Source organism: Corvus cornix, chromosome 4A, assembly GCF_000738735.6.
Source record: "Corvus cornix cornix isolate S_Up_H32 chromosome 4A, ASM73873v5, whole genome shotgun sequence".
NCBI lineage: Eukaryota > Metazoa > Chordata > Aves > Passeriformes > Corvidae > Corvus > Corvus cornix.
Window position 1 is genome coordinate 3,725,709 of NC_047058.1, and position 15,017 is coordinate 3,740,725.

Sequence of the window (15,017 nt, forward strand, 5' to 3'; positions counted from 1 at the left end):
GTGCTTCCTACATGACAGCGAATGACACCTTTTTTGTGTACTGTGGCTTGACAGTTACATTTTCTGAGATGCAAGTGAGAAAAGAGGCTCTAACTCTTTTCCCAGAATTATTGCTAATGCACATCCCAGCTCTTCTCCATTTCCATGTTCTCCATTTCTAATCCAGATCTTCCCCTGCTTCCACTGAATCCTGTACTGGCCCTTGCTGCACAATAAGATTTGAATGACTAAAAGACCATGGAAAAAGGGAATGGACCATCTTTCTGCTTCCTGCCCTAAAAACAAGCTCCCTCTGTGGCAGCGCCTGGGTGATGGATCATCAGCAGAGGGAGCCACAATTCCCACTGACACCAGGAGATTCAGCACGGAAACACAACCATGTGCTGTGGTGGAACCAAGAGGTGTCTGGTGCATTTGCTGTTTCGTGGGATTATGGACTATGGGCCTCTGCAATCCTGGACAAGGGAAAAGGGAACACACAACCTAAGGCAGAGTTTAGGTGCTTTGTGAAGAGTGAGGTCCCAGTCATCCCATGGAATGTGATGACTCAGGCCCCTGTGACTATCTCTGGTTTTCCAGTGGTAGCCCTGCTCCAGGAGTCTCCTCGTGGTCCTTTCACCCGCTGTGAGGTGGATGCAGCTGCTCTCAGCAGGAGAGCAACACACACACTCCAGCATCATAACCTAGAGAGATGAAGCAGTGAAGTGCCAGACTCTCCATCCTCCTGTGTCAGGCACAAGGAACTGAAAAGGGGGGAATAACTGGCTGCAGTGTCTGATCCTGGAAATTCTGACTTCGGTGTGCATTTACATATTTCATGGGTTCAGGCCTTTTTGCAGTCTGCAACCACTTTTGCCTGTTCCACTTGCTGTCACTCCATCCCTTGCAAGGATGGGATTAATCCCCCTAATACCTGCTGCAGAATTTTTATGTTTCCTTCTGATGAAGGAAAAAGGGATCTAAAAGGATTGTAGCAGGCTAAATGGAATATGCAATTTTTGAGTGTGTGTGAAGCCTTTTAGGCAGCAGTTACATGATCTCGGAGCAAGGCTAGGTCAAACAGCTCGTGTTGTTTCTTGGAGGTTACAGCTCCTTAGCAGAGAAATCCCCAGCTGCTCTGCCTCCTTCCCTCAACTCTCCAGTTTAATATCATGTTTGCTTTCGTCTTGTCTTATTTTTCTTCCCTTTTTCCAGGGATCCTTGCTCGCTGAATTCCTGATGGTTTTAATGCCTGATTCATAGCCTTTGGCTTGTGAGGTGCTGCAACAGGGAGGCTGATGTAAGTCCAGCTCTTGTTCTTCTAATTCTGTTCTCTAAATTCAGCTTCACAGGGTAACAGATAAAAAACCCCAGCCTTCCCTGCAGGTCTCATGATGGCCTTGATCTTTATGTTTTTTCAGCTCCAGCCCCATAAACCTTCGAAGCTAACCTTGCAGCTGCATCCTGCTAGGCTCTCCCACACAGGTCAATCTCATTTCTAGTTTTGATTGTTACAGTTTAAAGATAGAATTTCCCTTTCTTGCTTCACAGCATTCAAATGCTAATTAGTTCCCTTAAACGTCTAGGAAGTTATCCCAGTTTACACATATATGGTTTATTAACTCATGTTCATTTCAAACCTGTTCTTTGATGTAGGCTAATGGAATTATTCTTTTAGAATCTCTTTAAAAGGTGACTTCTCTTTCTTTCTTGATGGATAGTGTTTCTCTGAAGCACATTTGTGAGTGTTTGCCTTTGGAAAAAATACTTGCTTTTCATGGGCTAATGCTGAGTACTCCTGGATGTGGCTGCAACAGATAAACATTTGTTTTCTATTTGCAGCAACTTACTTTTTAGAGTTCACACTTCTACTCTTTGCTGAAAAAAAATTTTTTCTACCTCCCTTCCATAGCTGCACAGCTAATAAGATGGAACAGACCAGGTTTTCAGAAATACATCTGCCTAGAGAATATGGCCATGTGAGCCAGCATTTGTTTCCAGCTGTTTTCTTGTCATTAGCTTTTAATTTCAACAACTACCTGCTTGTGCCTCTCCTCTTTTCTCCCCACCTCAGGTACTTCGCACTGTTATTGTGATTGTCAGTTCTGTTCTGCTTGAAATGTTTCAGTATATGTTGCCATGGTTACAGGTGCCAGAATTGGAAATAAATGAAGGGGGTATCAAGGCACCGTCGTGTATCTGATGAAGGCTTACCACTAAGATGTTAGCTATTATTTTGCTGGGTTCCACGATATTTGATGATGGATCAATTTTAATAGAATATTTAAATGCTTGCTTGAATATAGACTGCACTGAAATAGAATTATGTAGAACTGGATTTTGAATAAATTAATTTTTTTTTAATGAGTACATAGCCTTTGGGACAGTCTGCAAGTGAGTGAATAGAGCATCTAGAACATTTACTGCATAAATTGTATGAACATATTTGACTATATCTACTACTGGAGTATGGATGAGTATTGAGCACAACTCTTCAGAAAAGTTCAAAGAGATAAGAGAAGAAATTTTTAGGAAGCAGAAAGCTGCTTCAGAATGGTTTCTTATGCCTGACTGAGGAAGATGCTTGGTGTGGATGCTGTCTCTCTTTTGTAGTCTGTGTAGCAGCAACAACTGCTTGCAAAGTCTTGTGGGAGGCTTCTGGTGGAGGTGATATGAGGGTTTCTGCAAAGCCAGAGTTCTCTCTTCTGTTTCTCATTTTATAGGCTTGAGACTTAATCCAAAGCTCAGCAAAGTCATTGGAGAAATTCCCAGTGACAACAGTGCAATTTGAATTGAATCTTAGGTCAGCTGTGTAGCAACCTTTTCCCACATTGTTCAAAGTGATGTTAGTCTGTTTTAAGTCCTCTTCTCTTTCAGATTGTCTCGGTCAGTCAGTCCTTCCCAGTGTGCATCCATGGGTAATGTGCTTCATGTGTTCTTTACCCAGGGGACTGGGCAAAATATGGGAGCACTGCTAAATGTCTAAAATGGGCGGTAACGTCTCATGCTTGTCTCAGAGAAAGTTCCTGCTTTCCTTCCCCAGTGAAGGGATGGGTTTTCCTTTAGTGGTTTGTCTGTCCCCACTGGAGTCAGTGGAAAAGCTCTGGCTCATGTGAAAGGAATTTGTGTGTATGTGTGAACATGCATTTATTAATACACTCATATAGTTATGAATGTGCAATTAAAATCTTTATATTTTTTAAGTAGCTTTAAAATGAAGCTGTGGCTTTCTACTTTCTGAAATGTTATTTTGAGGCCAGTAGAAAGAGGGCACAGAGTATGGTATCACTATAGTGTTGATTAGTGATTATAATTGGGTGGTAATAGTAACATGAGATTTTACTAAACATTGAGGTTTTTACAGTAACTCAGTTTATCATGTCAAATGCAGGAAACTGGAGCAAGTGAAGGCAGTTGCTGTATTCATCTTTTCCCCGAATTTGTATCTTCATTTCTCACTAACCCTTTCTCTAGGAAACTCTCACTGAGAATATTCTACCTTTAGCCAGGCCAGAGCCCTTCAGAGTCCATAGGTACTGAGGTTTTCCCTGGTGCATCCAGTTAAAAATGTAAAGTTCATCTTCTTAATTATGGCTGTGGCCACCTTTTGTATACCTTTGGCATTTGTGGAAGCGGTAGAGACTGCACTGCTTCCCCTGCTGGAAGGAGCTCATGCAGAGTAGCCGGGGTAACTCTGCACATCACGGAAATATGCGTTGCAGGCACCCTGTGAATGCCCTGCTCCGATCTGTGAATTCTGCTCCACCAGCTGGAGACCTCAAAGCTGAGCACTTTTAAGTGCTTTGTCCTCTGTCCCTTTGTCAGTCTGGGCCGAAATTTTTAACTCTATGTACTGCAGAGACTGTCTGGGGGAAGCTGGGGAAACAGCATCTGCTTTGTTTGAACACTCAGCAAACACACCAAACTCCCCCAAAACAGGGTGTCATATTTGCCTGTGATTTTGCAATTGCCTTTCATTAGGTGGAGGGACACACGTGTGCACAGGATAAAAGGAGCTGCATCAAAATCCGTGTTTACACAAACTCCATAAACAAAGCAGCATCTGTTTGGCTCTCTGGAGCCTTTCCTATGCACTGTGATCCCTAATTGTTGTCAAACTGTTGTGTTTTCCTTGACACTGAATATATTTTACAGGAAGAGGTAAATTTAACACCCGCTCATCTCCTGATGAATGAGCAGAGCCATCGTTTTGTGCTTGACTTTAAAATCTTGGCTATGGTTTGTACCTGGTGAAAGTCAGCTCGCAGGAATTGTTTGGCACAAACTCCAGGAATTAGAGCTGCACAGGACAACAACGACCACTAGTGGCTCAAATATTTTTCCGAAATTGATAAAACTGTGAGGGAAAAGCCATGGATTCAGTTCATGAATTATTGCAACAGATGCTATTGGATGGATTTTGTGCACTGAGACATAGAAGAATGCCAATGGTTTTTGTGAGGTGCACAGACTCTGTTCACAGCTTTTTCCAGGAGTGCTCTAGGGTGTCCCTGAGTTGGCCTCTTGCCCTCTGGTCTGTACTAATAAAGACTGCTCCAAGTCTACTTCTCTCTCCAAATCACTCAGTTTTTCCCCTGCTCCATTCGTTATTGGTTCAGCTTCTATATTCATGCAGGTCTCAAGCACAACACAGTCTTCAGCAGCAAACAGCAGAGTGGCTTCCAGCTGTAGGGCTGACATGGAGAATCCAGGTCTTACCCACCATTTAGGTACACTGCATCACTCCTTGGAACTGCAGTTATTGTTTCTCCTGCTGGTTAACATCTTCTGTCACTTGTCTTTCATGCACTTTTTAATTGGTTAATTACTTTATCTGTATGCTAAGCATGCACTAGAGCACCAGTTATTAGCAATACCACATGTTCAGTTCACTCTATACATTTTTAAATATTGAATTTGATACTACATTTAGGAATTTCCTGGTCTGCACATCTTTCCTGTTCAATGCCACAGGTTTCTCATGTAGTCCTTTTGTTAATTCTTTCAAGGGCTGTAAGCAACCTGCTTGTTAATCTGTTACCTCACTGCACACCATTTGTGCCCACAGGCTCCCCATGACTTCACTTGTGCAGCCACAATAAAGAGACATCATTGTTTCCTGGCTGAGGAAATGCTGTCCCAGTTGGTAGTGTTCATGGACAGATGATACAGGTGCAAAACGTTGCAAGGGCTCTATCTCCCCGAGCCAGGCACTGTGTGACCCCTGCCTGGTTTGCAGTACGGGTAACACTTGCAGTGAAGGTGGGTCCATTGTGGCAGTGCAGTCAGCTGCTGAAGCGAAGGGACACAGCATCCAACCCCTTTAGCCTTTCCTTAAGTGACTGAATACAGTGCAGGGCAGTGGAAATTGCTCTTTATACATCACCAGATCAAAATTCAGTTTCTGCTGCCCCCCATACCCCTTTTTAAAATCCCTGTGTTCTTTTGCAGTGCCATATGTCAGAGGAGGAGGAAAAATATCAGAGATGTTTGTGAGTAAAGCTGATGGAGTTTGGCTTGGGCTGGTCCTCCTGTGCTGTCAGTGACCCCAGTGTAAACTTTGTCAAAACAGATCAAAGTGGCACAGTTCAAGTGTAAAACAGTACTAGCAGAATAAAATATCACTGACTGGTTTGGGTTGGAAAAGACCTTAAAGACAGTCCAGTCCCAACCTCCCCTGCCATTGCAGGGTCACCTTCCACTATCCCAGGGTGCTCCAAGCCCTGTCCAGCCTGGCCCTGGACACTTCCAGGGATCCAGGGGCAGCCACAGCTTCTCTGGGCACCCTGTGCCAGGGCCTCCCCACCCTCACGTGGAAGAATTTCTTCCTAATATCTAATCTAAATCTACCTTTCTTCAGCTTAAAGCCATTCCCTCTTGTTCTGTCACTCTATACCCTTGTCCCAAGTCCCTCTGCAGCTCTCCTGGAGCCCCTTTAGGCCCTGCAAGGGGCTCTGAGGTTTCCCCGGAGCCTTCTCTTCTCCAGGTGGACACCCCCAGCTCTCCCAGCCTGGGTCCAGAGCAGAGGGGCTCCAGCCCTGGGAGCAGCTCCGTGGCCTTCTCTGGACCTGCTCCAGCAACTCCATATCTGGACTGTACAGAAGTGCACACAAGACCTGAGTTTTCTCTCCTGTAAGCTCTTTGTGATTCCAGACATTACCCAAATACCAGTCTGCAAATCTGAGTTTTCACTGGTCCAGCTGGTGTGAGGAGAGTCTTGAGCAAGGACAGGAAAGTCACTTGATTCATAGAGGAGCTAATTTCCCCTATCCATGTAAATGTGGGCAAGGCACATTATTGTTAATGAGCTGCAGGTGGGATTGGAGGAGGGAATTCTCTCCCCAGTTCACTTTATGAGCCAGCCTGGAGTTATTCTGGATGGCCTCTGCAGTGTGTAGCTGAAACCAAGCCAGGGGCACGCTGCCAAAAGAAAGGGGGAAAATACTTAAGACAGTTTACCAGTAGCTTAGCAGCTGTCAGGAAGATGTAAATATCAAAGGCTAATGATACCTGGCTCCAACTCTCTGTGTATATAATGTATAACTGTGTGTGTTGCTATAGGATGAATGTGTTGTATTTACAGAGAAATTGCTCAACAGTCTGAGCAAAAAGATCATCAGCTGAACACCAAATGCAAAAGCTGCATCTTGTATTAACAAGAAGTTAATTCTTTCCAGTTGGTCACAAGATGAAATAAGGACAGTTTTCTGCTCAGGGCATCCACTTTGTCTCCAGAGGTCTGCACTGATTTATCCTGTGGGAAAACTCCTTTCCAGGTAACCCCAAATCTTCCAGTTACAAAAAATGCTTGTTTTTAGATTCGAAGAATGACTATGTAAGTGGTTAATGCATAGCTGGGTCCTAGCTGTGAGGGAAAAAAGAGGAATTTCTTCATCCTTAAGGGGACTATTAGGATATATATAGCAGGGTACTGTATCAGCAAGTATCCAAAACTGAGAGACAAGGAAAGATGCTTTTCATGTTAAAAAACTTTACAAGTGTAATTCTAGGGGGGTTTTGTTTTCTTTTCTTTTAGTTTCTGCCTGGAAACATGACACAATTTTAGTCATTTCAGCTGCATGTTAGTAGGTGGCAGTCTTGATCAAGTTTTGAAACAGTGAAGTTTTCCTTCCTTCCTTCCATGCAGGGGGATATCTGAGCACACTGCCCTGCTTTGAGAGTCCTGAGCTGTGAGTGGCTCAAACCGGGACAGCTCTGGGCATCCCTAATGGGTTTTTAAGGGACCTGGTGAAATTGGAAGTCACACAGAGAGATGACATCACCAGGGTTAAGGTGTAAGTGGTGATTTTTAGTTGAAATTACTCCATCTGAACCCTTCCTATAAGCACCTTGCTGGTTCTGACCCTGAGTCCGCCTCTTGCCTGTAAAAAAATGAAGGATGATTCTGCGTTATGTGGCAGTGGAACTGTGGCCTTAGCCCTTGGGCTGCTCTGAAAACTGAGCACAGTGGTGCCAGAGCATCTTTCCCTTGAAAGAGGTCTTGTGGTAGGGAAGGGAGAACAGCCAGCCGGGGAGACAGTTCTGCTGCTACTTTCCTGAAAGAAAGATGAGCTGTTTAGCAGGGACTCAAATGTCCATCCAGAGAGGTGTGAAACCTTCTGAAGTGTCTTTGGAGCTGGTGGTGCTGGGGGTCTGTGGGGCAAGGATATGCACACACACACAGAAGTGTGCTTGGGGCACCAGGCTGAAGCAGAGCTCCCTAAATGGCAGTGCTGAAATGCTTTGAGTAGAAGAGTGGGCAGGAAGAGCAGATGTGTGGTCTGGCAGGGATGCCACATAAACCCTTGGCCGTGGGAGGGGGGAGCAGTGCCTGTCCCTGCCCACGCCTCCCTGCAGGAGCCCTCACACCTTTGGGGCATTTGAGCTTATCCCTCCCTCTGCTGGATCACCTCTCAAGTCTGGACTGTCTGGTCTGACCTCTGTCTCTGAAGCAAGAAATGGGAGGGGTTTCTGATCTGGGTTAAAAGCCCTTCTTCTCCTTGGACTCTTTCCCAATCTGATTTGTCTGTATCAATAGGCAGGTCACCTTTCTTGGCTCTCAAAGCCGATGGCTTTATGTTTATCATCCCAATACACCTCTCAAAAGTCTTAGCCAAGAGAGATGACTTGCATGTGACTCCACCAAATAAAGATATTTTTAAAGTAATCACCTCCATTGCAGATAAACAGCGTAGGAAGTAGGTGATGGATAGTATGTTTCTTTCTGAGAAACTTTGTGTAACTGGAGTATCACTCCATTAAACTGCACTGGATGTTGTAACAGCCATCTAGTGAGTTGCAGAGAAGTGCTGTTTTCAGCACAGCATTAATCTAAATGGACACTTTCCCCAAGTTTTAAAATATTTATTCCTTTGTGATGTCTCAAGTTTAAGATACCCACGGCTTTAAGAACTAAGCTTTAATCCACTTCACGAGGGCAAGGCTTTGGGCAGGGATGCATGAGTTGTGTGTGTGTGGCACAGCAGAGGAGCCAGTCCTGCCCTGCAGGGAGGGGAACCACAGGGCTGCTTTGTTAAGTGTGTGGCTCCTGTGGTGTGTGAGGGGAGGCAGCCGGGGAGGCAGCTCAGACTTTGTTTTCATTGCTCTTAACAGAGCCTCTTCTTGGAAGCTCTATCAGAAAAATGGATAGAATCATGTCTCTGTACACTCAGGCAATTGCCACAAGGTTGTTAATAAAGATTTCAAGCCATGAGGGATATCTGATCTGGCCTTTCCTCCTAGGGCAGCATGAGAATAGGACTTTACCTGCTCCTAAATTCTCCTCTCCTCAGCTGGAGTAGCTGCTGTGTGATTTTTTTCTTAACCAGCTCCTGAGGAATTTTGTGCCATCCTCTGACTACTACAAAAAATCAGGGTGGGGATCTGGTGTTACCCCTCTGCTCAGCACTGCACCCCAGGTTTTTAAAATGGTAAGATGGAGCAGAAGGGCCACTTGTGCAATAACAGCTTAGCCTGGGGAGCAGTGCAGGGGGAGAAACTCTGATTTCTTGTCAGAGAGACTTGGTGGAGATGACAGCCCTGGACTGTGGCACTGGCTCTGAGTAACCCTGGCAGTGTGAACGGGCCCTGCTCACACCAGTAGCTTCTGCCTGGCTTAGCCGTCAGTGCCCAGATTGTGCTGTCTGTGATAAAACAGTCAGAATTTATGGCTGTGATGCAAGAACTGGGTGGTAAAAGTTTTATGGACTTCTTGTGGGAGCCAGAGTTCCAGGGAAGCCGTAAATCTTGGAGGCAGTGTCTGTGGCCTTCCAAAGGGAGAGCATGTGAGGGATTTCAGTGACGTGCTTTCTTTAAATACCAGTCACGATGCCCACAGCATACAAATCCACCCTGCATCTGAAGACTCCCGAATCCTGTCCGTAGCAGTGCCGTGCCTGTGCAGTGCCTGTGGTACCACGAGATGGCACTTGCTCCTCGTATTACTCTGAATTTGCTTTTTCCCCTGCTCCAACTGGTTAGCTGCTGTAAACGGTAACAGTCTGGATGCGTGGGTGCTACTTGTTTCATTCTGAGTTAATAATTTTCTATTTTAATTTGCTGTTAATTTGGAAATTTGGTAATGCTAAAAAGCCTTGAAAGCAATTAATGTAATAGACTCTGCTGTGACCCACACCTAGTGTTATAGTTATTTGTCAAAGAGACCCCTTTGGGAAAGAAAATTTGCACCCAATGCATAAATATTTTAATGGCATATAATTGGATTTTAAAAAACTTCCAAGCGTGTTAACTTCCTGTTTTAATATTCAACATCATTAAATGTGTGTGATTACAGCAACATATATAAATCCAGAGTGATGGGGAATTATTCCAACTCAACCTCCATCAGGAAAACCTCAGCAGAGAGTTGCTGCTGACTCCGTGACAGAACAGAGAGCAGCCTGGGGTGATGGGGACTGTTCTTTGGGAACCCTAGAAATGATAAACTAAGTTGGAGTAATTAATTCAACAGCACAGGTTCATCTTCAGATACAGATGATAAAATATCTATGCTAGACCAAATGACACAAGGTGTAGAAGAGACAAGGGACTCTACTGAACCTATCTTAACTGGCTAGTCTACATAAAACTACCTCTAAATTTCAGATTTTCATCCACAGAAATTTTTTTCCAAATGACTTGTTTTTCCCTTTTGGGGGATCAGAGGCTGAAGGTGGGCATTTGCAGCTGAAACTCCAAAATTTGTTTTCTTCACACTCACAGGGAGTTACACAGGGACAAGCAGTTTCTCTTCTTGGCAGTCCTAGCCTCTTCCAAGCCAGGTTACAGCCCTACCTCTGGCTCCTGGCCCTTCATGCAATGTCCCAGCATCATTTCCGTGCTGTTTGGTCCAACTGTTTGGCATCTGCTGCTGCTTCCTGAAAGGCAGCTGTAGCTGAGTCAGTCCTTGCCTTGCACTGAGTGTTCCAGATTTACACACTGAGTTCATTCATTGGTAAATTCGTACTGGTTTTTTGCACAAAGATCTCTTTTTCCTGGATTTAGTTTGGCTTTTTATGCAGTCCTCTGTCACTTCAGAGTTCCTTTTCAGGAATTTTCAGTCTGATGCTACAGGAAAAGAGAACCTTCTTTGGAAAAAAATGGTGCTTAAACTTGGTAGATGGCTTCACTTTTCCCAATGGCTCTATCTGTACTGGTGCAGGGCTTTTTCTCACTCCAGCAGGAACACTGGAGTCTGCTTGTGTCTTTCCCCACCTGATGAATTTCCCAGTCATAAATGACGCTGTTGGGTGTGGGAGATTGTGTCCAGCCCCTGTTCCCCGTGGTGCTTGTGCCTGTGAGAGACAATGAGATTACTCTAAACTGAAGTAGAAGTTTCTGCCTTATACAACTGTGTTTTTATTGAAACTATAAATCTGCAAAATGGTTTGCAATTGCCAAAATGTTTTGTGCTGCTTTTCATTTCAGCTCAGACTAACAAACCCAAATGCCAGACCTGACTGGATGGTGATGTTTTAATTTCTAATAATTTCCTCCCATTTTAATTGGGAAATTTAATGCTATAGCTTTAAGAAGCTGTTATTCAATTTGAAACATCATAAGTGTTCTGGTAAAAGACCCCAACATTACACTTCAGTCTGTAAAAACAGACTCTCTCTTTTTTGGAAACTGCATTTGCCCTTCTCGATATCAAATTTCTGAAAAACTCTACTCCTGCCTGGAATCAGTGTGCTGAGTTGATCACAGCTCCAAGGTGCACTTATGCTCCCAGTACTCCTGGCAAGGGTCAAGGCAGGATTTTGCCGTTTTGCTCCCATAAAGTGGCCTGTGCAGACAGGTTTGTTTGTTTAGTCAGGGTTCATACTAAATGGTACAGCACCGTTAAGTAATGAACTTTGCTAATACATTGGGATAAGTTTTAAAGACAAATTAAACCAAAAAGAGCACAAAGTAGTGTCATATAAATATTTAATGTAAATTTATGGATTGCATTGTTCTGGAGACTGCTATCAGAGGCACTTTGAAGCCACATGTGGCTTGTGATAGCTAGACAGAGGCAGCTTCAGCCATGAGTTCAGGCTCCTCTAATAAACACCCCTCCAGGGATCACTTTGAAGTGGTAAAATTTTATGATTATCTAAAAAAATCAAAGTTCTGCAGCCAAAAATAAGTGCTGTTGTATTTCCTCTCTGCCCTATTGAAATCGACATAATATGTATTTTTAGTACCCTTCTTCTCCAAAATGAAGGTAAGATAACATGATTTGGGGAGAAAAATGACCAGGGAAGTGTTCATGAAGAAAGGAAGCCTTGGGAGCTGATCTTAGAGCAGTGGGTCTGGAGGAAGCTCCTTGCAGCAGCTCCTGGCGGTGCCGCCCGGGCCGGAGCAGCCGCTGCTGGGTGCGGGTTCCGCGGGATCGCCGCTGGGTGCGGGTTCCGCGGGATCGCTGCTGGGTGCGGGTTCCGCGGGATCGCTGCTGCGGGCGCTGCGAGCGCAGCGCGTCCTCTCCTCGGCCTTTTTGAGCTGTGCTGCTGCCAGGGCTGCGGAGCAGCGCCTGCTCGTCACTGCTGCTCCTCCCTAACTCTTCACTTACCTCGTCCCATCTCGGCATTCGGAGCTCCAGGGGTGGTCCGATGGCTGTGTAGGGTGGGAGCCACGGAGGTGACCCGTGGGCAGGAACTTCCCAGAGAATAATGAGAGGCAGCTGGAAGACCGAACAGGACAGAGGAGAGGAAGAAGTTAAATACCACAGAAGAGGGTCTGAGTGGCCTGTCCACTGAACGGAATCAGCTGCAGAGATTGTTTCCAGCACCCACCACTCTGGCAGAGCTTTGCACCCGCAGTGTGGGATTGCTGCAGCTGTGCCCGTTTTTTGCGTGGGGTGGTGAGGCAGAGAAGGGTGGTGGCACTGTGAAATCCAAGGGTACAGCTCCAGCAATCCCAGGAGGTTTCCTGCAGGGAAGTTGGGGCTGTGTCTAATGTGGCTCCATGGTTGAATTTGGATTGATGTAACCAGTCAGGAGCACTCTGCATCAGTAAGACCTTCCTTGATAAGACAGAACTCTAATCTCTTCAGGGTCTCAGATCCCTCTCTGCCGGGGGATGTGCCCCAAACCAACCTGTGCACAAGTCCCCAGTGTCACAGGCAGGTTGTCCCGGGCCAGCCTCACCAGTTCACTGCTGGCCGTGGCTTGGCTGCCTGACCGTGTGCTGTGTGCCTCGTACAGACCTTTCTTTGGGAAAAAGTTAAATGTAGCAACTTGAAGTTAAAAGAGTCTTAAGTAATTGCAACAATGGCAACTTAGGATCTACATTTCCAGAAAGTTTTATCGTGCCAGGGACATCTGTGTTTTTCACTGTACTGGGTTTTATTTTCAATCATTTTTCTCATTAAAAAAATGTGTGTATCTCATTATGTCTTCATATCTGAGCCAGCATTTTATTCTCTGATTACATATGGTCGGTACAGCATGTGCCATTACACCCACCAAAATAATGAAATGACAGTTCCCTTTGCAAAGTAGAAGACTAGAAATAACTTTCTGCTGAGAGATGCTATTAATTTTTCTCTCTTTTTTTTTTCCTAATAAAAGTGAATATATAAGTAGTCATGATTCAGGTTTCAGAAAGTGTTTTCTGACTAGTCTGTGACTTGTCATATAAGGGCTGCACTGCAGCTTTGATATTTATGGTATATTATACCCACGTAAGAGTTATTTTAAAAGGCTACAAGAACTATCTGCTTCTTGTTTTATGTATTATTTATCAGTCTCTTACTCTTTCCTGTACGCCACAGATTTATTTTTTTTTTTCAATCTCTCCCCTTGATGTTAGCAAATAATAGGCCTACTGTAATTTGCATGAGGAGGGTGTTTGCAGGCTGGGCTGTGCAGGCAGTCGGGTCCAAGGGGCAGTGCCAGGTTGGTCCGTGGCAGCTGTGCCGCCCTGCCCCATCAGCTGTAGGCGGTTCTGTCAGCTCTTCCTTGGGAAGCCATGCCTTTTTTACAGCACCTGGATTTTTCCCAGTCATTTTTCAAGCTTTTTTGCTGCTGTTCACCTTGTGTTAATTTCTTTTTTCCCTTTAGCATTTCCTCCACCTTAGGAAAGCTGCCCTCCTCCTCACCCAGAAAATTTCTCATGGTTTGTGAGAAGGACTCAAAGTCGGTGTGGAAGCAGGGAAAGGCAGCAGCAGGCTTCTTCCCTGGCTGGACAACAGAGCATGAAACCAGCACTTCTGGTCCAGCAGCATCAGCTGTGAGGGCCAAAGGAGCTCCCATTAGCCCAGGGCAATAAACACCCATCTGCTACACACATGTGCAGCAAACTCCTGGTGATGATGCTGCAACAGTCCCAGATATTGAGGAGGGGGTTTGTGGGGGGTTTGTGGGCGAACAATTTCCCTTCACTTAGGATGGAGGAGGAATATTTAATAGAAATATAGAAATAATTTAAAAAAAAAAAATCTGTCTCTTATTTCTTCATTCTCCTTGTTAATTATGTCTCCTGGCATGCAGTTGTAGGAGAAACCAGTCTGTCAGCTCCTGCATCAGCTGCCTTGTGCCTGATTCAATTCATGGAAGTTATTAGTGCTGCTCATCCCAAACACAAGATAGCTCCTTTAGGGCAAGAGCTCATGCAGAAGAGCCACAGCACTACTGCTTTGTGCTGGGGAGTCCCAGCAGTGCTGTGGGGCTCAGCTGAGCAAGTGGAGCACCAGGGACCCCTTCTTCAAATTGCTCTGTTCCCTGCACTTACAGAGTGGTCAGTGTATTTTGTCAAAACTGCAGTGACCTGTTTTGTTGCCTTTATCTCCCCGCTGTAGTCTAAGCATTGAATGTTGCTCCTGGAGATAATAAAGAACCAGCTCTACATTCACCTCAAAAGGTATCAGTTGCAGTTTAATATTATTTTTCCCTTATTGCTTTTTTTCTCCCCTTTCCACATGAACTCTGCTGAAATCCCTTTGAGCATCTGTTTCCTTCCATCACCCTTTTATCAGGTCCCCTCTTGCTTCAGAGCAATTGTTTGCAAACCCATTGTGCTGATTACCCTGGGTCTGCCTGTGCTTATTGCTGTGCTGTTTGGGCAGGGATTGAACTGTTTTCCAATGGGAAGACTCAGTCGCCAGCATGAATCACATGGAAAAGGCATGTGACAACCAGCCCAAAAGTCATCGCAAGCCTCATCCTGCCAGTGCTGCTTATTCCCATACGCTTTGGTGAGTGGATCTCAACACGTGAGACAAGCCCAGGAAATGGGTGGGTGTTTGTTCAAAGGAAAGTAAAGGCCAAATGTGCTTTTCAGCAGGGCTCACCTTTCAGAGTGTCAGCTTCTGTGATCTGTTCTGTAGACTGCCCCTGCTCTTTGAAGCTACAATACTGTGTTTTTTCCCCTGATGTCGACAGTGCCTGGGAACATGGTCCCATATCTGTCACTTCCCGTGTTTGTTGCAGTCTGCACTGACACGCCCTCTTTACTTTTTCTAGCAGGTATTTTTTAAATTAAAGGCAGACTTCTTAGCAGAGCTTGGTTATTCATCAATATTATTAGATTCTCCTTTCCCTCTCCTGATGCTAGAA